Raw genomic sequence first — 26,372 nt, 5'->3', positions numbered from 1 at the left:
ATGAGTGCGTGCGAAGACCATATTTATTATGAGGGGAGAGGGGGTAGGCAGGGGTAATTAAAACCGGGTTGCATGCAGGTCGGCTCACCCTTCCGACATGGCTTCCTTTGCGAGAAGTTCAGTGTTCAGTCGGACAGGTACTGTAACTGTTGCATTGGAAATATGGTTTTATTTGTTTATCATATGAGGAAACGCGGTTGACTTGGCGTTTGCAAATGAAGCTTGACGCTTTTTTTCTTGTTTTGTAGGTAGGTAGGTGCTTTTTTGTATCGTGGGTTTTGTTTTCGACTGTTGTTGTTGGTATTGGAAGTTTAGGGTGGTGAAAAGGTTTGGTTGTAGAAAAACTGTACCAAGTAAACTGTAAACTAATAATTATCTTCAAAGTTTTTGTGGAATTGTCATTATAATGTGAATGATCCTCGAATTTTTAATTTCAACCAAAAAAAGATTTAATCTTCAAAAAAAGAAACCACGTAAATCTGCCGACAAATAAGCACCCTTAACAAAAAGACTAAAACCATCGAAATCCCAATGAAACCGGAGCCGATTGACACTCATTATTGTTTTCAACCGCTGCGAAACCTAACCCAATTTGCGTGCAACTGGTTCAATGCAAGAAAAACGGTGCGCAAGCGCAACCTGTATAATTTAGCGCCATAAAGGATCCTGCGTGATGACAGCGCAGACATGGCGGACTGCGAAAATTACCAATTTTATGATCCGAAATTACATATAGACCTTACTATGGTACACCTAGAACTTGGTCCTTCTGAACGAATCTGGTCCTTGCGTTCTTGTAATAAGAGTAAGGAGGCAGTTTAATGATTGCGAGGACGCTTGTCGAAGTGCGTTCGTGTCATGAAACCGTTGACTGATTGCCTTTGATTGACGGCCAGTCTTGTTTGTCTGTTTGTATGTCTGGTGTCAGATTACTATATCGATTACAACGCGCTTTATGCAATTTTGCATATTTTATTGGATCATTTTAAATTGGTTGAAAGTGTAGGTGTTAGGGTGACCATTAAGATTTGAACCAGGGAAGTGAGTTTACGATGTTATAAAACACAGCCTACGTGGTTTTATTTATATTTTATTAGTTTTGTGGGTGTTGTGTTTATTTATTGGCGAGAATAAGACGACAATACTTTGAATATCTTATCGAAGTAATGTTTATCTGTAAGTGAAATTGAATTCGCTTGTAGAAAGAAATAAGAAGAGGTGTAATATTATTAAAATATTTATAGATATTACTATGTATTGTTAAAAACAAGGACCAAAGTTAATTAAAGGACCAAATTTTCAGTGCTAGGGCAAAATAAAAAACAAATTCAATGAAACCCGTCCACAACAAACGAAAACACAAAACCATTTGAAAAACGAATTATGCAAGTTCATTAACCTCTAACCCTCAAACGGCGGGCGATTAAGTCGCAATCAAATGTTGCCAACGCGTCAGGAATCAACATAAACTGTGTACGTTATGGTAAGATCCGATTTTTTTAACTGGCAACATATTAAAATTTATGATGATAATCATCGTGTGTATATTTAGTTGTGGAGCTACTCCATGGGGGTCGGGTAAAGATGGTGGTTTATTGTGAGGCTTGACGCGAGGGTTCGATGTGATGAACATCAAAGTTACTCGTACTATGTGGAATTGTGGATGATTCCATCTTTTCCTGTATATCCTGTATAGATGTTGTCGGATTATATATGAGTTTCGAAGATAGATAGGTCCATATTGTGAATCTTGGTAGAAATACAGCGAAATTGTAGGTTTTCACAACCGAAATAAACAAAAAGATTTTCAACTTTTTAATTACTTACAATATGCTTACAAAACCAGAAAAAAATAAGCATTCTGATAATTAAATAATAGAATACTATTTATATATAAGAAATTAAAAATAATCGAATGTATGTTATTTTTTATACATCATTTGATTTATGTTCTATATAAAAAAGGTAAATATTAATATCGTTGTTCAGACGTTGACATAATTTTTATATTTTATGACACTGTGACAGTTGTTGTAATGTCATTTGAAAATGGCAATAAATTATTGTGAACATGTTATCGATTTACATATGACATAAGACAACTGCAGTTAGAGTAGGCAGTATCTATAGGTACAAACTTATTTGATATGCAATGCAAGACAGTACCTAACTGGTTAACAAAAAAGTCGGTTGAAAATAAAAGTATTTTAAGATTTAAATATTAATGCACAAGGAATTCATAACGACTTTTATAATACTTGATTATTTTTAAAGTAAAATTTGCTATTAAGAATGCAGAGGATGCACAGTTTCTACGTATTCTTTAAAAAAACATTAAGAAAGCAGGTTACCTGATAAGATCTACTAAAGCTCAAGATACAGTTAAAGATTAGAGGTCAAAGTATAAGAGGACCACAGGTACCTGTCCCCGCGCCTCGAAGGACCATGAAACACCATCAACACAGAATTGAATCAATAAAATTTTCACTCTTGATTGCCAAACTGTATCAAAACTTCATCAAAATCGTCCGTAAAAGCAGAAATAAGCACAACTCCGCTTAATAAACGAACTTAAATGCAAATAAAATTATATTAAAAGAAAAAAAATCGGATTTTTTACGATTCCGATCGTAAAATTACGCGCTTTTTTTGGGTTATTATAGGAATGTTGATGTTTTGCGATTTAGGGCTTTATTCTTATGGGTGTATGGTTGTAAGTTATGTGGATTAGAGTTATGTAAAAGTAGCCGGTGTGGTTATGTGAGAGAATAATGTTTATATGAGAATTTTATGGCGTAACGTGTTTTAGGCAAGAAGGCTGAATGTGCAAAGTTTTTTATTGTCTTAGAATGTGCATCTAATGAAGTTTTGGTGTGTGGATGGCCGTTTGATAGCACTCTCACGTTTTTTATCGGTCAAAAGATAAATTGGAAGTAGACAGATTTCTCAAATGTGTTGATGTTTTAGGGTTAAGATTTATTTTTGTGTTTTTTTTATTTCGAGAGTTTTTTTTTAGAAATGAATAAATTAATAATGCATAAGGTCATACAATAATGGTTATGACCTGACCCAGCTCTGTTATTAACTAAGTAATTCTTAATGGCTGTAGGGAAAAATAAGTTCCTAGGTATTCTAAGTAAATATGTAAATGATAACCAGCAATAAATATTAAGTACATAAATATATAAAATTAAACTGTAATTGAAATAAAATTATAACTTTTAAAAGGTGTATCTAGAGTATAAGGTAATAACTAAAATATTTGATAAAAGTAATAAAATACTTATTAAATTACGTATCTAAATGGTATTTAGACTACGTTTTACTCAGTTATTCTTTAAATTATAAAAAGTAAAAAATATTATTGGCTTAGTAGGTAGCTAAGTACTCTAATATCTAACCGCCAAAATACCGCCAAAGGCTGTTGTACATTTTGTAAAAATAAAGTAAATAATAATTAATGTACCGGTAATACAATTATACATCAAATAAAAATCGTGAGACAATTTTGACCAATATCACAATAGCAACAATCCTACAAACCAAAAAAAATAATCCTAAAAATAATAGAAAATAATTAAACGAAAAATGACAAATTATATTAATAATTATTTTAATAAAGTGAAGCATAAGTAACGTAGGTACAACTCGTAACGAAAGTGAGTTAACAGCGGGCAAAAAGGTAAAAAGGCGGCGCGGTGAGGTGGGCGGGGGGCGGGGGGCGGAGCCTAGTCCCCGCCCCCCGCGAGCGGGACGGCGACAGTGCACGCGCGCCCGCCTGCACGCTGCAAGGTCACGTCAGGCCCACTGACTTTTTGCAATGTTTTGACATCAACATTTTTTCAACTTTTCCACATGCATTCTTTTTTCAGATTATTTTCACTTTCTTTTCCGTTTTATGAATAAACATAATTTGTTTGTGTGATAGTTTACGAAGTTGTTTTTTGATACTTTTTTTTTAATCTCAATAATATCTAATATTTCGAAATATTTATTTTCAAGGTAGGTATGTAAGGTATAAGCTTTTTAGGATGTTAAAGTAAATTTCTTGACTTTAGCATATTTTGTAGACAATAATTTCATAGATAGGTATCGTTTCATCTAAAAATAAAACCTTAGATAATTAATTAAAAGTTAATTCGAAACCGATGTGGTATCTGCAATAAGCAGCCATTTTAATTTCCAAGATCAATCACAATAAGAATGCAGTGGGTTGCAAAAAAGCAGTTGCATCTTATCACGGGTGGACGTTTGATTGAGTGCGCTAGTTCTGCTGGGAGCCGCGTGGCGCTGGCGTCGGCGGGCGGCCGCTCCGCGCGTCATTCCGGCCGCGGCGCGCGAGGCAACCGCATCGCCACCCGCGCTCGCTCTCGCCCGCGTAAACACGCCACGATACACGCGCAAACGATCCCATGACACGTTCACGTGCTGTGCCAAATATTGTGTCCTGTTAACTTAGTGCCCGTTGTTTGAGTGAAGTGACCCACGCTGTGCGATTCCAGTAAGCATTGTAAACGTATTTACTCGACCGACACCGTCGCAGCCCATCTGTTCAAATACGGCTGATTTGTTTAAGTTTACTATTGATGGATTGGAAAGAGGTTCAACGACATCGTACTTAGTGTTTGATGTGCTGAGGAATTCGTTTCACGTATTTCGAAAACAAATAGAAGTTTAGAAAACAATGGTTATATGAGAGGGTCTCGAGTGGCATTGCTTGCTTAGGTGCTCGTTGTGACAGGTGGACCGGTGTTCTTATTGTCTGTCAAATAAGAATATTCATTGGAAAACGAAGGTGAGCACACTCCTCGTATACTTGGCAAACAAATGCTAACACTATCCTTTATACACTTTTCCGCTTTTTAACAATTTTCCACGCATGTCAAACTGTTTCTTTAGAAAAAAAATATTTTAATTTTGTTTATTTATGTTGAGTAGTTAGTTTAGTGTAGTCCTGTTAAGTTTCACAATGCGTGGTGGGCACTGAAAACTTTGTGACGGCTGCTGAATTCAGTGAGGATGCGGCGACGGCCCGCGACGGTACTGTACCGGGCGTTTGCAGATAAAATGTGTTGTAACAAAGGAAAAACTAGTTGAAAATACTGAAAAGTGTTACATAAACACTTTTTGCGCTGAATAATATTGTTTTTCGTTATGCCGACAAGATTAAACAACTGCTAAATAGTTGAGGAAAGAGTTTCAAGTTTCCGAAAAGTAGTAGATCAAAGTTTGCTAAAGTTGCGTACGCATGTAGATTTTGGATTTCTTGGCAATTCGTGTAATTCATTAAATTAATATGACAAAAAAATGTTTATGAAAAAATAAATTCATTAGATACCATTATAAAAAATTCAATATGTACCGGCTTACTAACATTTAAATTCTGGTTCATAATTTTGACTTCTGTTACAATTGTATCATCAATTATCTAAAAATATGTTATCCAGTAGCCAAAATAAAACTCTTGTGCATACCTAATTATTTTCATACAAACATTTAAAAACACTAATGAACGATGAAGGCGACATCTTTAGAAGTGTCCCGAAAATATCCCTTCAACCAAACTATCTGAAATAAAAGTTACATAACTTCAACAAACTTCCGAGTTACTTTGCATCTTCAAAGCACAGAAGCGAGACCTTTTCCAAAGAACAGTAAGGAGTCTCAAGCCAGAAAAGGTTCGTCGAATATTTTTGCATCCACTGGTGGCGTCCTTTTCCCTAGTCCGCCATCTTTATTTTTGTAAAGCAATGCACACAGTCGTCATTTTAAATAGTCGAGTGGCGCGCGCCCCAAGCGTCTGCAACGCGTCTATGCTGGGAGCGGAGGGGAGGGGGCAGGCGTGCGGGGCAGGGGCGGGGCGTTAGAGCAGGACGCCGCATCATAAACATTGTGTACATAAAGACGTTTTGGAAAACGCAATATGCCTAGAACAATGTTTGTTTGCAATCGAATGATACATCTGCATTTAACTATAGAAGACAAAATGTATCATTTAAAAAATAAAAATAAAAACGACAATAAATTTTAGTCTCGTTTCTACAAGTAACAATGAAGTTATGTTATTAAATAAATAAATAAAAATTATTATAGTAATTAACAACGTAAAAAAATATCTGTGAACTAGGTTGAGACTTAAGAGGGATTTGTTTTTAAATATTCATTAATTAAACTTTTTACTAATTGTTCATAATGCGGGTATTTACAAGATCTACACAATGTTCTACTTGATAGTACCACTTAATTAATATGATACATAATGTAATAATAGATAATTAAAAATGTACAACACCATTATACGTGACGGTATTATTTATACTCCAAATACAATAAGGTAATTATTATTCAAGTAATAAGTATTATTGTTAATTAAAATCTATAGGCACATTAGGAACCCAAATTACTGACTCACTGAAAAATAACAGAAAAAATGTTTGGAATATTTTTTTTCTAATGATATATGAGCGAGTTCAAATCAAACATTCTTTAGTTACTTAGGCACATCATTATTTCTGAAATAAATAAAAAATACTGTTCTAGTCGCAAAACAGTATACCTACAGATAATATTTTCGAAAAACCTGATAGTATTTAGATTTGAAATTATTCATGTGCCTCAAAAATATACAGTATATAAATAGTCTAGAGTGGTCCTTTGAGGCGAAAATTATTTTTTAACATTCTATATAGGAAGTAATCGTTACATATTAAATTAGTAGTAGGTAGGTATTTTAATTTACAATTAATCATATCGCGTTATATTAAAATTAATTGAATAGAATATCTGTAACATTAAGAAAGCCAATCCATCTATAGCAATAAAATTTCAGATCATAAGTAACAGAGGTTATCGGACGACCAAGAAAATAATAATCATTAAAAAACATCACTAATACAAGTTTATGAACATTATTCCCATTATGTCTTATATTGAATTACAAATAATAAATATAAATGTTATTACACGAGTCACAAGTTGCAAAATAAAAATTACACGAATAGACATGATGCTCAGTGCTTGTCTTATTATTCTTATGTCTGTCACAAATAAGAAAACAATAGAAGCAAAATAATAAAACTTTATTATTACTTCGCAATTATAATTGACTTTGATTAATAATTGATTGAAATCGATGCCATGTTCTAATTCTAATTTATTTATGGTATGCTAAACAGATATTTTGAAGGAAAATTGCATTCTCTTTGTTTAGGTTCCATTGTTAATTTGGTTTTAGTTTTTATTACCATTTCATGAGTTAGTTTTGATTTTATTGAATGTAATCATTTTTTGATTGATAGAATTATTTGCCTTGATTTTTTATTAAATCTGACTAACAGAGAGTTGGCCTAAATTTTAATTAATCGAATTTCTCGTCGAAAATAAATCGAAATTCTATACACCACTTTTATCTACATGGGTGGACTTGTTATAAAGAGCCTGCGCTACAGGTAGTCATCTACAACTGCCCTATATAGGTATATTAAATAGTAATGTTAAGTCTTTTTTAATAATTTAATGGTTTGTGTTAAATAATCTAACAAGTTGATTGAAAAAAATATTTTTTTGTTTAGATCCAATCTTAAGTACTTATTTTATTTACATGAGATATAACTATGTAGGTTTTCAGGTATCTAAGTGCTAAAAATATTGAAAATATTACAAATAAAAAGACTTTTCCTTTACAAAAAATATACGTTCATATATATAATTCATTCTCAAAGTTAAAGCATTTAATCCAATCAAACCATAAATAGGTACTTTTACCATAAATAAAGAAATAAATAATAGTTTGTCAGTCTGTCCGCTAGTGAAGTTAGGTGCTCGTTCTATAGTGTTGTTCTTATTCCTTAACATGCTTAGTTAAAATAGATTATTTGCTAATCACCCGAAAATTGTGCACACCACAAGCATATTTTAAACATTTTTCCAAATTCCCATGCATTACGTACATTTATAATTTTTTAAATCATTCTCTAAACCATAAACTTACACTTTATTTTGGTGTTGTAGTAGATTAGGTTAGTGTTTCATATATGTATATTATTATAACTATTTTTATTAGATACTTGAAGGAAGTACAAAATGTCTAACAACCTTTACTTGCATATTTATACCGACTTCAAAAATGGAGGAGGTACTATGTTCGGATGTTTATTTTTTTTCCAGAAACCAAATTAATAATTCCAAGAAAGTATTAAACATTTAATTACCTATTCATACGCCGTACATTCTGACACGAAACCTATCAGTTATGGATATAATATTAAAACAATTTCGAGGCAGACATTTTGAATGCGACAACTTAAATTTATAGATGCCATGTGACGCGACATCTGCTAGATATACCATAACTTTGACTTGTTTACGATCAACAATTTATGTCGTATTTATAGTTAAATTTTTATGATTAATCTTACTTTTGATTAAATATTAAATTTATGAATAAATTGTTTTGTTTGATGTATCGGATGTGACGGATTAAAAATGTTTAGGATACCTGTATGTATTCGGATTAAAAATGTTAGGATACCTAGGAATTATTACCTTAGTATGTATGTCAATTTCTTACCTATAACTCATTTTTAAATAGACATTATTATAGGCCCCTGGATATCAAGGGTGTTATGTTAATAGAGAGCCAAAGATTGCATTTCTGCATGCTTTCTATGGGCGTCTATAGGTAGGTATCTTTTCTGTCATCATGTGACTAAAACCAACTTTTATTACTATAGTTTAAAAAGTGTTAGTAAAGAACTACTAATTACCTAATCTGAGTTATCCCCGAAACCCGATGTAGAACAACTTATATCTAATACGAATGGGGATTTGAACAATTGATAGATACCTCATTATCTGGATGCCCCACAGTGTTTATAGTTAGTACTTAATACATATTACTTAAATACGCATGTTATTTTAGTGTATAAAAAAGTAAGATTATAATACTTATTATTAACTAAGTTATCATTCTGTTACATGTAACACATCTGTCGCTTTATTTTTAATTTCAATTTTATAATTTAATGTTTAAACTAGCCGGTTAGCTACAAACCTTCTATACATAGAGCTGGCATATATGTAGATACATATGTTATGTACACACATCCACTTTTCACCGCTAAAATATTGTGAAACCTACCAACCAGCTTTCAGCAAGCGCAGTGATCAGTGCTCAAACCTTATCCGTCTTTGCATAGTACCTAGTAGGCTAAGTGCCTAGGCTGTTGATGATGATGATGAATTATCGTAAAACTACATATCAATGTAATAAATTGTTTACCTTGTGGGAGAGCTATGCTAGCCAGGCTCGATCGGGGTAATATCACGGCCTTAGAAAACCGACGTGAAACAATGCTTGCGTTGTGTTTCGTCGTGTGAAAATCCCAAAATTCCCAAGTCCCGATTCCAATCGAAAAAAAATCTGCTTAAAATAGCCTGTTAAAACATTGAGCCGCCAACAAAATATTAACTTAATATAACTTACTTCTTCTTAGCCTAAAACAAACATGATTTCAAAAAATGATCTCTATTCAATCAGTTTCCTGTATAATATTGTAGAGCCACACTTGTTCCGAGTCCCGACACCTACGCCAATGATGTCACTCTCACCAATACAACACAATAGTAGGCGCAATACAATACAATACAACAAATTAATGTCCTTACACACCGGTGAGATGATTTTGAGTGTGATAGTGTCAAGAAGCAACTCCTGCTTTTTTATAAGTATCAGCTACCATTTCTTTGAGGTGTTGTATAGGTCTGTATTATTTTAGGTTGGTCTACTAGACATTTTTAACTATTACTGTAAGATAAAAACTCCAGTGGAGAGCATTCAGAACTGCATCAGATTCAGAAGAACTGCACATTAATCAATGTGCAGATCACCAGAACTGCACATAGACTAACGGAGTTACTTATATGTGCATATGTATATGCATACATTCTATTAATATATATATTTAAATAAAGCATTATATAATAATATGTATATGCATATTAATTTTAACTTAAACTACAGCAGAATAAAATAAAACGAAATAATAAGATCCAACAGTCGAACTATATATTATTATGTATAGTTTTGTTGAACTTCATGCTAGTTTATAAGTAGCCCTGTAGCTTTTATTAAATAAATAAATAATAAATACATGGAAGGTGAACAGATATTAAAGTTTAAGTATGTAACTAGAAATTAAAATCTGCAATGTGACATGAAGCGAGTGTTTTGTTCATACTTTAGAGAAAAGACCCCGTATACCGCACAAACCTATTTATTATCTACCTATAAAACTATCAAAGATATAAAATCATATTATAATGCTTTTTGTCAACCCTTTATTTTCTTAAGGCGTGAATTTTTATATTAAATACTTTCTCTATTATTTAATATGTAATATGATTGAAAAACCATGTTAACATGCATCGAAAAGAGAATAAATTTAAGCACCCACTTTTTGTTTTAACTTATCCCAATTTGAGAATAAAATCCAGAACCCCATGCTTGTTCCCGCAACAGGTTACAATCTATACATAGAGTTAAGCACTTACTTCCATAGCCTACAATAGCTACAGATGGGCGCAACAATATTTCTGTTCCTACTAGTAATAAGGTTCTAAGGGCTTTTTAAAATAAATTACTTACAAGGACAGGGGACGATTGCACAGCATAGGTATTTATAAATCGTGAGATCAGAATATCTAGTTGTAGGTGGGTAATGTACCTGTACAATGAGTAGTATTTTTGTTCCTACTAGCTCTCAAGAGGTTCTAAGGGCTTTTTAAAATAAATTACTTACAAGGACAGGGGACGATTGCACAGCATAGGTATTTATAAATCGTGAGATCAGAATATCTAGTTGTAGGTGGGTAATGTACCTGTACAATGAGAACAGTCGACCAGGTACATACCTCGTACCTGCCCATATTTGTTCCTTGAAAGCTGCCTCTATGATTCAACGCGAAGCACGCTCCGATAATATTTGCTAATTAGTCACGTGCCCACAAAAATCGATGTCAAACGACGAATACTATAAAAAAAGATAATTAAAGAGGCGTTTCTCGTCTTCTAGATATTTGCATAGACCACCAAGAGGCAACGAAACGATTGGCCTGACGACTTGAAAGTCGTTTAACATTAAATATAATAAAAAATGTAAATTTGCCGAGGTGTCGCCGCAAAACAAATATTCGAACATTCGTCTATAGTCGATGCGTGACTGATTTAATGACAGACTGGCAATTAGCTGGCAAGATGGCCGCCTGCGCCCGCGCACCCAATGTCAATATCGCCATAAATCATCCGCCATATTTATTTCGAATGGTTAAGTAATATTTATTTTTATTCGCGTTATTGGTACTAGTTCCTCCGACTGGTCCTATTATTAACGTATTGGTGTACCACCGACCATTATTTATATTAAATATTCTTCTTTCGGATTCCGTCATTAAAGTTGAGCGCCGGTCCCAGGTCGGATCAGTGCGCTTACTGAAGCACGCTACATAAATAACATACAAACAGTCCCACGGTTTGATAATCAAGAATGTATTAACAGATACGTTTTATGTATCCCACTACGATTATTAACATCGATATGAGGTTTCTCGATACCCCAATAATTTATATTGGCTTATTTATATTATTTTTATGACATCCATCCACTAAAGTAGTGATTGAAATTAGATTTTTTATTAATAATCAGTTCTGTTGCTAAGCTCTTACTAATTCTTTCTTATTACCGAAATGGTCGCAATAAACATACATTTTGACAGCTTCGTATCTGTTTCTTAAATTCGTTTGATGATCATTAAAATAAGTTTATGTCGCATTAACTAATTTACGTTTCTTTGAATATCGATTAATTGGAAGTCGTTTTGCAATCAATTTTATTGGCACTTAAATAAAAAAATATGTTTATTCATCTGATCGATTTGGTTTTGGTTGAAGCAATGACGTTTTCGGTTGGTCGAAACAAAAACATGGGCCCTCGAATGCGAAAAGTCAATCAAGCAATCAATCAGCCGTCGCAGCGCCACGAGCACTCGGCCTCAAGCCGCAACACTTATTTAACTCATTTGACATTTAAAAATAACCGAGCGTACTCGGGTCGCATCCTGCCGAGTCTCTTTTTGTGTATGCCCAAAAATGTCCGTCAGACGTCTATTAACATAAATACGACATTAAACTGGAGTTAATTGACACATTTCACGATTTATAAGATAACTTACCTAGATGTGAAATCACTAGGAATTTTAGTGGGGCGATAAATAAAACCCGTTTTTTTCTAATGGCCGCCGTCAAATTGGGTGTAGACCAGGACTGAGCAGTAGTTCGTGCTGTCCCACTGATGTATTGATTTCGTGACTAAATCAGCGCCGGAGATATGCATGCTCGTTTATGTAAAGGAGTCTTCACCGTTAATATATATTTCCATAAGAAGCATATGCGTGTAAGTGTCTAATCAAGTGAATGACTTGGACTTATTGAAAGATTAACATAAATACACGCTTAGTTCTGGAGTATAGAGAAGCGAAGATTTGATAACATTCGACTGTGTTTGCGGTTATCTCATAAATCAATCACATAATCTTAACACAAATGATTTTGACTGACAACGAAGAATCTGACCGATACAAAGAGATAACAAAAATGATGAGTGGGAATAAAATGTAACACAATTCTGATATAATCTAGTTTGCTTTAGTTATCAAGCATCGTCCGCGATAGGTCAGTAAACATAATGTGAAGTCATACAATGAAGCTACTTATTTTAAACTGCGGAAAATATCCGAGACAATGATTCATAATCAAAATTCTAATCGGTATAGAAATAGATCTCTTTGGAATCATCGACGAAGATTGAATCATGTCATCAGTCCAGTTGCAAAGTTTCCTATCAGCTATGAAATTATTGTCCAAACAACTGTTACAATATTTGTAAAAAAGTATTAATCTTTCACACATCAAGGCTAGATGAGATCCAGGCCGTCTTTGATCAACCATCACTGGTACCAATCATCGAAATATCGAGAACACGTCTAAAATATTACACAATCGAAACAAAAAACGGTTCACAATCAGAATTAGCGCGATCAGAAACTTACAGTAGAAAAAAGAAGCTTGGATGCGGCAGCACAGCGCGCGCGATTGTTGGCGCGGGAAAAAACATGGCGTCCAAATTTGCATCCGCTCTCATCAAAGTCATCTCACGCACAAAATTGCTCCTTAAGCAAAGCTCTTAAGAAACTAACGCTCTTCCCCTGATTGCTGTAGATATTTTTGTATTACGACTTTGATCTCGATGGCTCGTAAATTCGTTCAATAATGTTTGTTGAATCGGATCATCTGTTTAAGAATGGCAAGTAAATGTTTGTTTTCTATCATCCGCCGGCCAAATGTTGTTCGATTTCGCTAGTTAGCGTTGTTTTGACAGTCTCAATCGTTGCAAAGCGGTAATAATGCTGTCTTCACTTCATTCACGGCTCTGTGTGGGCACCACGCATGTAGCTATATGTATACGGAACGATTTTTTCTATGAGAATATGATTTAAATGAGTGGTATCATGTTTGATTTCCGACTATTTTCGAATCGAACGGTTGTTTGTTTTATTTCGAAATTCTGATATGCAATTGAAACATTCGATGTGATAAATTTGGTGTTATGAATGAAGCGAATGAAAGAATGAATGAATCTGTTTCAATAGACGAACGAAAATAAAATTGTAATCCTTTCAACACTTCGTAATTTTACTGGCGGTGGGCTAATTGAGTCAAGGATTAAAGAATTTATTGTAGAACTTTTTATGTTCGGAGATACGTACAATCAGCAGACTATCAGTCAGACGTGTTCGCTGTCATTGTAGTTGTAGCTGCACAAAACGATGAGATGGCCGCTACTTCAACTAGGGCATACCTTTGTCAGCCTTGCCCACTCAGGCACCTCGGCAGAGAACAGAAGTGAAACTCTAACAGAAGCGTGATCCCCTGATACACCGCACCCCGATAGCGTCAATCCAAACAATTTTAATTTTTCCCCTACCCTTGCGAGGCTGAAAACTCGGAGCAAGGCGTAGGTACGCTCACGGGACTAAATCAATATGATATGACAGTTACGGTCAATTTATGGCCCTCAGTTAATTACAAACGGGTGCGGGGCCCTCGGGGTGAGGTGGATGCGAGGGGGAGGGGTGGCACGTCTAATGACTTGTAAAGATGCTGTTGCGAAGCGTTATTGAGTATGGATGTGTGATTGTTTGTGTGTTTCGGTGCAGGTCCGAGCGAGGGTGACTGTCGCTTGGGGAGGAGACTCGCACCGTTTTATGAAGGAATATTTTAATGGCCCGGTTAACTGAGACAGACATATCGGTCCCTACGTTCTCCCTCACACATAAACAATCACACAAGCTAATTCAAACAACAAAATAATCTAACAAATTCATAAGACTGCCTAAACAAATTCGTGGCAGGAAAATAATAATTTCAATTTAGAGGTTGTATTTGGTCGCGAATCGCGAACCTGTTTACTGGGCTATTACATCGGGAGTGTGCGCGTCATGTGCCAATCAATCACTCGATCAATCAGCCCGGAATGAATGCACTGGACTGTTAACTCGACCTACCTATATCAAATAATATTCGCTGCAGATTTTTGCGCTGACTGTATAGCTAATCTTTGTGTTTTAAAATTGGAATGGAATGTTTTTTAAAGTTTAGTTATTTTTTTATTTTATTGGTATTTAGGACAGTCTAATGATTGTAATCTGTTGGTTAAAATATTGTTGTATCTATTTTCAACAGCTATTTAACCGTTGTAATTAAGTTGATCACAAACAATAAATTAATGCTTGATATAATTTGACTTTCGTAAATGGTCAGGGCTCACTTAGACGTATTCCAAGACTAGACATTCAATCATTGATTACTATGCTACTGGAACCTAGCTACTTTACTCTCTAGTAAAGTTGGTTGGTTAGGAGTAACAGTCAAAAATCTTATGCACCGTATTCTTCGTTCTAATCTATGTATCACTTGCAACGTTGTTTAAAGCTTTACTTATTATGTTTATTAGTTCGATTGAACATTGGCTCGGAAGACGGACGGCCGTCGACCGCCGACGCAAACCACTGCAAGATTTGTTACACGTCCAACGAATAGTTTCGTAAGCTTTACATAAAGTTGGATAAGATAATACACCTGTGGATTACGCATTTGTAGATAAATACACGTTCATAAATATCGCTCAGGTACTCATGGTTGCATTTTGTTTCTACGTGTAGTTTTGATTCAGCAATCAAAACTAAGATTATCCAACGATAATATAATTTTATTATCCGAAATTGGTTCCCTAAAGAAGATTTAGGTAAAAGAAGGACAAAGGCGATGTTTGGATATGTAAAGTTGAAAAATGAACTTAGTGTCGCCATTAGATAGTCCTATATTCAGCAGAGAACGGGCTGATGATGTTGATAATGAAGAAATCCTAATATACATCTAACTATAGAGCTATTAACCACAACAATAGCTAACAATAAGGTCCATATTTGATCACAACACAGCACAATGATTCCAAAACATTATACTTTACTGTGACTGTGACTAATAAATTCAAAGGAAACACCACCAACTTAGAGACTCTCCCACCAAACGAAATTCAACCCTAACAGTGTTATGTAGAGTCTAAATTGTGTTTGAATGTTCAAACAATTGTTTATTAACAAAATATGCATCGTAATTATATCCAATCAGCATGTTTGTCCGTCAGTCTGTCAATCAAACGTCATGTCTGGCATTGAAGAGATCTGGATCAGTGATCGGGAGATACGAATAGATCGATATGCCGCAAAAAATGGGTCAGACGGTGTTTTTTTAATTAATTAATAATACCAATATCACGCCTGTGTTTTCAAAGAGTAAGCAGAGTTTGTCGTGTGGTGATGTAGACTGCATTTGCCACCACGTCTATTTCTTCCCTTCTGACTGTCCAATGCTGGATGTCAAGCCTCCTCTAGGTACATAAGGGAATTTTGCAATAACTAACTAACTAACAACACTGGGCGCCGGCTGAGTTTCAAATGCATTGCTGCTCAATCTTTGCCTAATGTTTTGACTAACCTGAGTTACATTACATCACATCATTAGCCTATAAGTGGCCACTGCTGGTCAAAGGCCTCTTATCACACTGGGAAGGTTTAAGCTTTTATCACCATCTTTGCTTAATGCGGCGCTGATCTGAGTCAGCTGTTACGAAACAGGAAGAGTGTGGTTGTCTTAAACTCACTTCGAATATTCGTAACACTACAATTGCCTTCAATGAGGCGGTATTGACACTGTTGACATTTAAGGGTTAGTGCTTGTAGAGTATATGGGCGAGGCTACCGAGGTCAGAGAAGGTCAGAGACAGCTGGAGACGGGAGCCCTGACTACAGTCACCTGTTATCAGACTTATCAGTGATACAGGTTGATATCGGTCCAAACTACCTTTGAATCTAGCTAATGCTAATCTAGCAAATCTAAATATAATAGAGGTGATTGTATCTACTGGGTATATAAAATCTCCAATGCTACACAATGCATTACAATATAATTAAATTAACTGACTAAAAATAATTAAACACGACGACAATTCTATGATCAATTACTCAAAAACTCAGTATTAATTTTATTGAAACTACAACTAGTAATTAGTATTTTTTAAATCCAATCAGGTAGTTTTATAATTGAACGTCATAATTAAATAATACAATTTAATTTGTAGAGATATTAAAATTAACAGCAGACTAGCAAATAAGCGTAAGTTTTTAACATAGTGTAATACAGTACAGTAGGCTTATGTATATCTGTATGTATATGTAATATAATAGTTGTTACTGAATTATTCGCCTGCCGCGAATGTTTAGTTATAATTATTGCACGTCCATTGCGGATGCCTCATGAATAACACTTTAGTGGCCACGACACGACTACGATACGATGTTTTCAATAAAGGACATTTTCTGTTGAAAGAAAGTTTGAAAATGATATTCCTTTACAATTAAGATGTATTTAGTTTGTAAATAATATATTGTATGACTTATTAAAGATCTCGACAAGACTGTGTGTTTTTGTAGTGTTTTCATAATTTCTATTATAATAAATATTGCATACTTTTGGCACTCCAAAATACTGATAAGTATGTGTTTACTGTAACAGCACAAAAAAGGAAATAAAAGCAATATAACAATCTATCATTTCAAAAACGTCGACCAACGACACGACTCCGACCCGACAAAGCAATCGTATCAACTAAAACGACTGAAAGTTAGTGCTGTCGATTTTGTTTTATTGTTTATCGAGTATCGACACGCGTAATTGCATTGTTAACCTTTATCGATATGCAAATAATGTTGGTTGTACATCGAATACTAATATCGAGTACTCATACCGAACTTTTAACCAGTAAGGGTATAAGCAGAGTAAAAAAATACCCACCCAAAACATAAATGTGAAAGGCTGCCAAGTTCGATAATATTGGAATGCTTCGCCTATAAAAGAAGTGAGATCTAAATAAGTACCAAGTTCCATACACAGACCTCAGTTAAAAATGATATAACAAGTTGGCAAGTTTTCACACACTTTGTTATAAACCTACTAAACGCAATGCGTCAAGTATATAATTTTCTATTAAAACTTGCCAAGTTATATCATTTTTAACTGAAGTCTGTGTATGGAACTTGGTACTTATTTAGATCTCACTTCTTTTATAGGCGAAGCATTCCAATATTATCGAACTTGGCAGCCTTTCACATTTATGTTTTGGGTGGGATTTCATTTATTTTTGTAAGGTTTATTTTCTTTTTTTACTTTACTTTGACTAAATACAAACCTTCGTAACGAATTTTAGGTCGGTACGACCATTGGAAGATATAGATAATTTTTTTGTTTTAGTTCCTTAGGGGTATGATTTTACACCTTCATTATTTCTAAAACCGACTCACACTTGGCCATTTTCAGATTTTTTCCTTTACCTTGACCTAAACACCTACCTCCATGCCAAATTTCAAGTCAATACGACCATTGGAAGTGGTCTAGGTTTTTGATGAGTGAGTCAGTCAGTGAGTGTATAGTAAAAATAGCGATTTTCTGACGTCAATATCTCAAGACCTACAATAGGTACATTTATGAAATTTTGTATTTTAGATAAGTAAGTAGATCTCGACAGATACTAGAAATTTCATATGCGTAGATAAAATAGATTTTGAGTTATAGGTGGGTCGAACTTGGCCCGAAATGGTTCGTGTAATATAACCCACGGCCGGTGTGTCGGTTTTTTGCTCGAACTTGGCGGACACACTGCCGTGTGTCTAGATACATTGAATAATGATAGGTGGAACTGTTCACACCTGGATGGTAATTGGAAGCTAATTGATAATTCAATTAAATATTTGAATTATACTTAATTGGCTGTAAGTAGTTTTGTTGTAATTTTTTAATACAGGGAAAGTGATTAGATCTGTTATTTAGATTTGTTTGAAGAATGCTTTGTTTGGTGTTAATTAAAGGTTTTTAAAAGTATTAACAGGGGTGGATGGATGTGCGTCTGATAGCAATCATTAACTTGTAGTAAAAGATAGGAATAAACACATACTATAAGGATTTTTTTATTATCTTTATTAATTTAGGGTCTTTTGGTCACACAAAGACCATGCCAGACTCATTGTACCCTTTTTTTTTGAGGGGGAAAATCATCTAATGAATTCTCTCACCTTGGGCGAGGCGAAAGGGAGTATCAGACTCTTACTGACTAAAATCGTTTCTTCTCCTGCTTTTCGAGCCGAAGCCCCGGTAAACCCGCTAGGTAGTCCGCAGCTCCGGACCTATCGTACCCTAAACATAGTTTAAACTAACATTATGAAGACTTGATACAAACATGTAGATAATGCAGACAATTTCTAAATACAATCTCCTTTTTATTTTGTTTATATCACAAAGAAATATCCAAACAGAGCTCACAAAGCCGTATCGATACGACGTTTTTTATTAATTAAACAAAATCGTAATAGATGTCGTTAAAATTTGCATCATAATAATCGGTTATAGATGTGAAGCGTCGATATATTGGGCCATAAATTATATTTTATGTTAATCGACCGCCGTACGTCACTATTATGATTTGAAATCGAATGAATTGATTTCAAAATATCGATATTATAAAGTTTTGATGTTGTAATTGGCTTGATGGCTTTTATTGTGGTTGTTTTATGTACTTTAATTACTTGTCTACCTATATATATTTGGTCTTAGTAAGGTACAGATGCCCCGTATAAACTTTAACTTTCGCCAGGACCTCATTCTAATCCCAACATGTTTGATAGAATTCTAACTTTATAGTGTTCTAATAAGGTCTAAAATTATGAAATTAATTTTTAGTGTTAGTTAGTGTTCGAACTAACCAACACTAAAAATTCAATAAAGTAGTTCAGGAATTCAAATCATATTTCACAGACTCCACGTAGGAAAGCCATTAAAATACTAACTTAGGAAAGGAGTTAATTCTTGAAGGTCTTGGTTCTTTCCATAGTCCCTTTTTGCGTCTTGTTGTTAGCTGTCAATCATCGGGTGACTCCATCATTACCACCAGCACCTGTCCTGCCGTGGGTCATGAACATGTATAATTCCACACACGCTTAGTTTGGTACTACCACAAACGATGCAATGTTTTCAATTACATTTTCTATTCAAATACAAATTGAATATTTTCAACATGTGTTAGAGACAGAATTGTTGGTCACACAATAGTTTAAGGACAGAAGGTTAAGTTTGGACCATTATTGTTAAAATTAAATGTTATTAGTATCAAAAAGTATTTAATAGTCTCGTAGTACGCGCGGAACGCGGAACAGTATTCGTCTTTTGTTTCAATAATTGAACAATTATTATTCACTATATCTCGAGATTGGTCATCAATCATCATTGTCTAATCTCATATGCGTTACAAGCAGTAGGCAAGCCGACCCCTCACTCCTGTTCGCTACCTAAAAAGTGGACAACTAGTTAGAGATATGATAAGATATATGAACGTACCAAAAGCAATAATCGATATCGATGAAAATTAAAAGAATATGCCATAGTGATAATTTTCGTTAGAGATTAAGAACTTATTGCTATTTCAGAGAAAGGTCCTTTTCGTATTATTAAACTCAAACAAGAATGAGACAAATCCAGAAAATTCTGTTACAAAACAGTATAATAAGCTTTTCTTACACAAAAAGCTATCTACAAGCGTCGCTACCAAAGTCCATATAGTTACCTATTGTTGAATGTACCTTCTGTATCCCATGTGACGTGTCCACTACCCACTGTATAATGCAGCTAGCAGCTAGTAGCTACCTAGCTATGCGGCCGGCTGCCGTCATGTCTGGTCAAATAATACGCCGTCAATCATTGCACGCAATTCGGATCGTCAGTGGTGGTCACCGAATACAATGGCTTTTCATTTTTGGTCACATTTTGAAGTTAGCAATTATTATGGATGTAGGTGGCTTCTGTCTGGCTGATCTGGAATCTGGAAGTCATTGGGAATATCTATACTATGATGACGATGATGATGATTGTAGCTGTTTTATTTTGCTTTGTTAATCTAAGAATTTTACCAGTGCAGAGTACTGTAAGATTTTACATTTCTTAAGTCTTCAATTAAAAATCTTCTTCTCAATCTTCAATTATCAAAGGAATTAGGCTCTAAGATGCCAATGTGGTCAATGTAATGGCATTATCGATTTCATTATTTATTTTTTATACTTAATAGAAAATAATTATTTTCTGTAATTATTTTCTGTACCTGTACAATTATAATTGTACAGGTGTACTTAAAGCTTGAGGCACTCTCTTTCAGTCGATCTTTAGGTAGTGCAGAGATAAAAGTAGTTTTCTAAGTAATTTAAAGATAAAAACTACAACAACCGAACTGACAAGAACATCTACATCTGTGATGACTTACACTAGTTATTCATAATAGCTTTTCAATACTAATACGGCATGGGTAACAAGCAGACAGTTCAATTGACGAGACTTGTCTCCGGGTCAACGAATTGACCTAATGACTGACACAAGTAGGAATTATATCTCAAATGGTAGCAAGCAAAGGGTCATACGTTGGTAAGATAAAATAATAGCCCCTTTGTTGTAGAGAGTGTAGCTAATACCACAACCAATACCAAATTAACGCTAGGACTGTCTCGCTTTGTTTGCAATAATCTCAAAAATTACTGTATAGATTTTTATGAAGTTTTCACCAGTGGATATAGTAATAGTTATAGATATTTATTACTAGTTAGGGATAATCTTTATTATTAGATTATAGGAGGACAGTTAGTAAGACAAAATTTAGACTAGTTTATTGATGGAAATATCACAATACATTTTAACTTGAACCGAATATCGACTCAAGAATTGATTCTACCATTAGAATGCTACTGCAGTAACGTTAGTAATATACCTATATTACATGGTACTCGTATTAGCTACCATTTAATATAGGATTTATGCAGTCGAGTATTATAATATTAGATAATAGAAATCATTAATGACTGCGGTGAGTGTCGCGCAAGGATGGCCATTACTCAGCGTTACATACTTACCTACATATTATTTATTAGTATGTATTAAATTACATTACAATAAATAACTTTACTGTTTACTCCGAAGGCTGGTTCGTTGGTCAAGTGCCTGCAATAACAAGAAGATAGGAGGTTTCAAGCTTTTATGTCGGCTCAAAAGAATTTTGGATTTTCAGTTTGTAATTTCAGTAGGAAAAATTCTCACCCATAGAGTCAGACACAAATGGAGTTATTTTTCATGGGATATTCAGATTGAGGTCGGTACAATAGTGTCTTCTCCCTTCTTGTTTACCAAACTTCCTCTAATTAAAATACCCGAAACTGAGGACTGCCTAGCGGGTTATCGTTGCTCTGCCTCGAAATGCAGGAGTAGGAACGGGGTAGTTTTAGTCGGTAAGAATCCGACTCTCACTCTCGCCTCGACCATGGCGGGAGAAGCCATTAGATGAATTCCTCCCACAAAATAAAAATGGACTGTGAAGTCACAAACTGTGGATAATTAAATATGTCTTTGTTTAGAAGTATCATCATACAACACAACCTACCTACTTAGGTACTAAACAAAGCTAAAAGCTAAAAGTCTAGGCTCTCTAGAGATAGTATGGCGATGGTATCGATACATCATAGAGTGGGGACGCATTAATCGCCGCGTCTGCCTGGACAGTGGACAAGTCGCAACAGGTTGACGGAAGTGGACGGTGACCTCTAGCCCTTATAGCTAGGGGTGCCACGCTTTTGTTGTAAGCTTGTCGGGTTCCGTCGACAATTTTGTGGATGAAAATAATGTTTGTGTTTTGGGTACTTTTAAAGCGGTTTTGTGTTTTAAGTCTTTATTGGTATGGATGTATTGTTTAGTTGATTTCAGTCAAATACTTATACGGTGTTTTACTTTATACATATATTATCTTGATCACTCTAAAATATGTATATGTAAGTAGTTGATGGTAATATCTTTAATATATATCTTTTTATATATTATTACATGATGATACAAGTACTTACAACCACCATTGCGTGTTGATTACCATCGGGCCAAGTAATTAGTGCAATGACATGAACTTTATAATCAATTTTAAAATATAACGTCTATAAATAACTTGCCTACATAATATATGACTGATATAAAACTCTTGCATTTTTAAACGAAAAGAAACTTGTATTTTAATATTCTAGGTTATAATTACCGCTCATTAACAGGTCAAAACCTGAATGTCTACTAAAGTTCTATTTATATGAAAATTTCTATCTAAAAGTAAAATAAATGTTAAAGCTAACGTTACATTTTAGTTTATTGTTATAACACTATTAATAATTATTAAAGTCATGGCACTATTTTCTTATTAATAACCAGCCCGGCTCTAAAATATTTGTGCGGCTTCCATACATTAGCGCGAAGTTATGATAATTCAATAATTAATAATTGACAAATAGCAGCTCGAACGTTGATTTATGACAATAAAATATTAAAACTGCCATTTTATTTATATTGCTAATAAAAAATGAATTTATTATTTTTATTATTCAATTCGAATTTTGAATTTTGAAGTTCGTAATGTCAATAGAATTTTAACTTTACTGCAGTAGTGTAAGGTTGACAATCTATTACAGAAATTAGGAGAGCTTGATCTGCTTGTCCTGTAAGAATATGTTACACAAAACCATTTTTTATTGCAATTACTTTAAGGTTAATTTTAAAATGTAAGTGAGAAAATTATAATTGCTGTGACTAAGACCGTTGACATTTTATTATATTGAAGTCGGCCGCTATACATTTAATATCATTGTTTTAAACAAAACTATAATATTTTCCAACTGGTTTGTGTGCAAATTATATTTTTTAACGTCTCGACATTCCAGGGGCTTCCGAATATTTTATACCAGCCTACTTATTTGAATATAAATGTTTAATAAAAGCGGTAGATTTCAAAAATAACGACAATGACTAATATTTGCAAATGTAAATGAAATCGATATTCTCGAATTGATTGCTCAATAATTTGCAAGCGGTATCGATTGAAAGTTTTTGTATCACACAAACTATACTTCAGAATTATTACTAAACTTCAACTCTCCTGCTGTAAAGATCCTTCAGTTTTATAAAATATTGAGAAAATTACGCTAATACGTGTATTATGCAATATGAATAACCAAAAATCGTCATCAATAAACTACATAGAATCAACTAAACAATCAATTTTGTACACCTATAGGCCCTCGGCCCCTAAACGCCACTTGAACAGGGGTGTTCCCCTAAGCGGTGTGACTCAGCACATTCCGCCGCCGTCTGTACCCGATCACATGGCGTCTAGTGTTGTGACAAATTCACTTTCGAATTGCAATCAACGATTTTAGTTTTTAGTATTGAGTTTATGGTGATTGAATGTTAAAATATTGACGTTGATTTGATGATTAAAAATGTAAAATTCAATAAGTTTATAATATTTAATTTTAATTAAATTTAGTTCTAACCGCTTAACAGTCATTTAATGATTCTCCTTAACTCAGTCCTTAGCGTGTTTTCGGAACAAAATCGTCACTAAGGAATAGTTGAAGTAAGTAATCATTAAATGTATCTGACAGTTAATTTTTAGTAGTAATAAGCTGACATTATTTCAAGTATTTTGCCACACTAGTCTTAACACTTATTTATACTCTCCACTACTAAGTTCTAAAAATATATGTCCAATGCAACTGGCTAATTTCTCATCAACATCAACAAACACAAATTAAAAGTAACACAATCCACACCTACGTGTACCTACAAAGAGAACGCGTCACACAAAACTGCGAGCATCACCAATCAAAGTCACAACTACTAGTTGAACTGAAAAGGAGCACTCAAGTCAAATCTCAGCGACCATCTTTCACCAGCTGATCCAAAACCGATGACGTCACCTCTCATCAATGGCTCAGGCCATAATACATCACTCCAGGCCTTTCTGAGGCCTTTCTTCTGGCCCTTTTCTGGCAAACAACATCATTTGTTATAGTCTGTGTTATATTTTTTCTATACGAATTGGGAGCGTAGTGTTAATAAAATCGCACTTCATTCGTTTTTGTGGATCATCGTCACTTAACGGCAGGGTGGCTGTGGTTCGCTGGGAGCCAGGACTTTCCCGTGTCAGTGGAGTGCTGACTTTGTAGGTTATGTTCGATTTGATTGGTCAATGTTCTTGTTAGTTTGTTAAGTTACAAGGAAAACTAATATTTTTTTTAAAGAAAATTATATTGTATAATTAAGTATACCTCTTGATAATTTAGGTAATTTTATTCCTTAAGTCTTTGACTGCCAATAAAAAACTATTGAAGGCAAATTTTACGCTAACTTCACCAGTGACCACCACGGCGTTCAATATGTTAAAGTAGGTTCGTCTCTGTGCTTTTATACACTAACAAGTTTTACAAAAGAAACCTTTAATTATTATACATTCCCATTGAAACTTTAAACAATTTGAATTGAATAGTAAAATAAGGAATACAATCCAATTATACACCATTATATACTCGAAAGAGCTTAGCTAAACTTCCCGGGACTATCCCGGTCTTTGCGTCCCATGTGGCTGCCCTAGCGCTCAACAGGGTTGAGTCGTCGAGTCACGACGTCCCGAGCTCGTGTTGACGGCACCGCTCACACCTGACGCTGCCGACCTGATCTCCCAGCTACAAGATATTAGCTCGCGTGGATCTCTCAGCTGCTTACAAGATTAGCTCGCGTGGATCTCATCGCTCTAATGTTAGGGATATTATTAATTAGTTCTAATTGAGTTAATGGTAAGCAATACTAAGCATGCTATGTTGCTGTGATATTGAGATTGAATGTTTTTGTCATGATTTTAGTTGGAGAGTTATATGCTGGGTTAAAACTTGTAAGCTAATAATGAGAGTTGTAATTTTTGCAACGTCTCGTAGTATTGTAATAAGATTAGTGTTTGGTAGAATAAAGTTTCTTCCATGTGGAGCTAATCATTCACATTTCAATTAGATGATTTGTCTTATTTGTTCAATACATATAATACAACTTTATATGCAGTGCTTTATGATGATGTCAAAATAAGTAAAAGAGAAGAGAATATGTTTTTTTATCAGCATTCAAAATTAATCCTTATTCACAAATTACTTTAATTTTTCTCCAAAAAACTATCATTTGTTAGTTTCGCCACATCTTCTATTTCATATACGTTGACGTGTTAGAATCAATTACGGCGATGACTCGGCACATCGGCGCAGCAATGGAGTGCGTTATTGTTATAAACATCTGTTTGCATGTGCCAACCGAATATAATATAAAAGATTAATGAAGTCATAGCTCTATTGTTAGCTGGGGACTTGATTTCGTTTCTAGTTGAAGGTGAATATTTCAACTCTGCATACTCTACGGATGGTAAAATCAAGGATCAAAATTCTCGAAATCTTTGATCTGTAATTGTCTGAACGATACTTGATTTACTTGACAGAGTAAACGTATCTAATCTACTTCTATCTAATTTACTTAGCAATAAATAGTTTTAGTTTGAGAAAATATTCCTAAACTCCTTGTGAGGTACACTCTTTTCGATTTTCTATGAGATTTGAAGTGTCGATTACCTATTGCTGAATCGGTATTTGAGCTAAAACTTCAAAAAGAACGTAGTAGATCATCAACTGTCAATCCGTATATTTCTCAAAACGCAACAATACGCGCACCGTGCACTAATTCCAAATTCAAAAGCCAACCGACCAAAACTAAATCGAAAACCGTCGAACCGAATGTTTGTCGATAGAAATTTTATCGATCGACC

At 34.4% G+C, this 26,372-nt stretch overlaps 1 protein-coding gene across 2 annotated transcripts in view; it reads left to right on the top strand.

The window, feature by feature from the left end:
• LOC118266759 (protein tiptop) overlaps positions 1–26,372 on the top strand; it is a 287,124-nt gene that overhangs the window by 25,167 nt on the left and 235,585 nt on the right. Inside the window, exon 1 of one of the 2 annotated variants that reach the window (XM_035580286.2) lies at positions 4,298–4,795. The exons of the other annotated variant lie outside the window; for it this stretch is intronic. The gene's annotated coding sequence lies outside the window, so the exon portion shown is untranslated. Of the gene's footprint in view, positions 1–4,297; positions 4,796–26,372 lie in introns of those variants that run through there. 2 annotated transcript variants of the gene reach the window in all.

This window comes from Spodoptera frugiperda, chromosome 23 (genome assembly GCF_023101765.2).
Source record: "Spodoptera frugiperda isolate SF20-4 chromosome 23, AGI-APGP_CSIRO_Sfru_2.0, whole genome shotgun sequence".
NCBI classification, from domain to species: domain Eukaryota; kingdom Metazoa; phylum Arthropoda; class Insecta; order Lepidoptera; family Noctuidae; genus Spodoptera; species Spodoptera frugiperda.
This window is presented reverse-complemented; position numbering and strand designations above follow the sequence as displayed.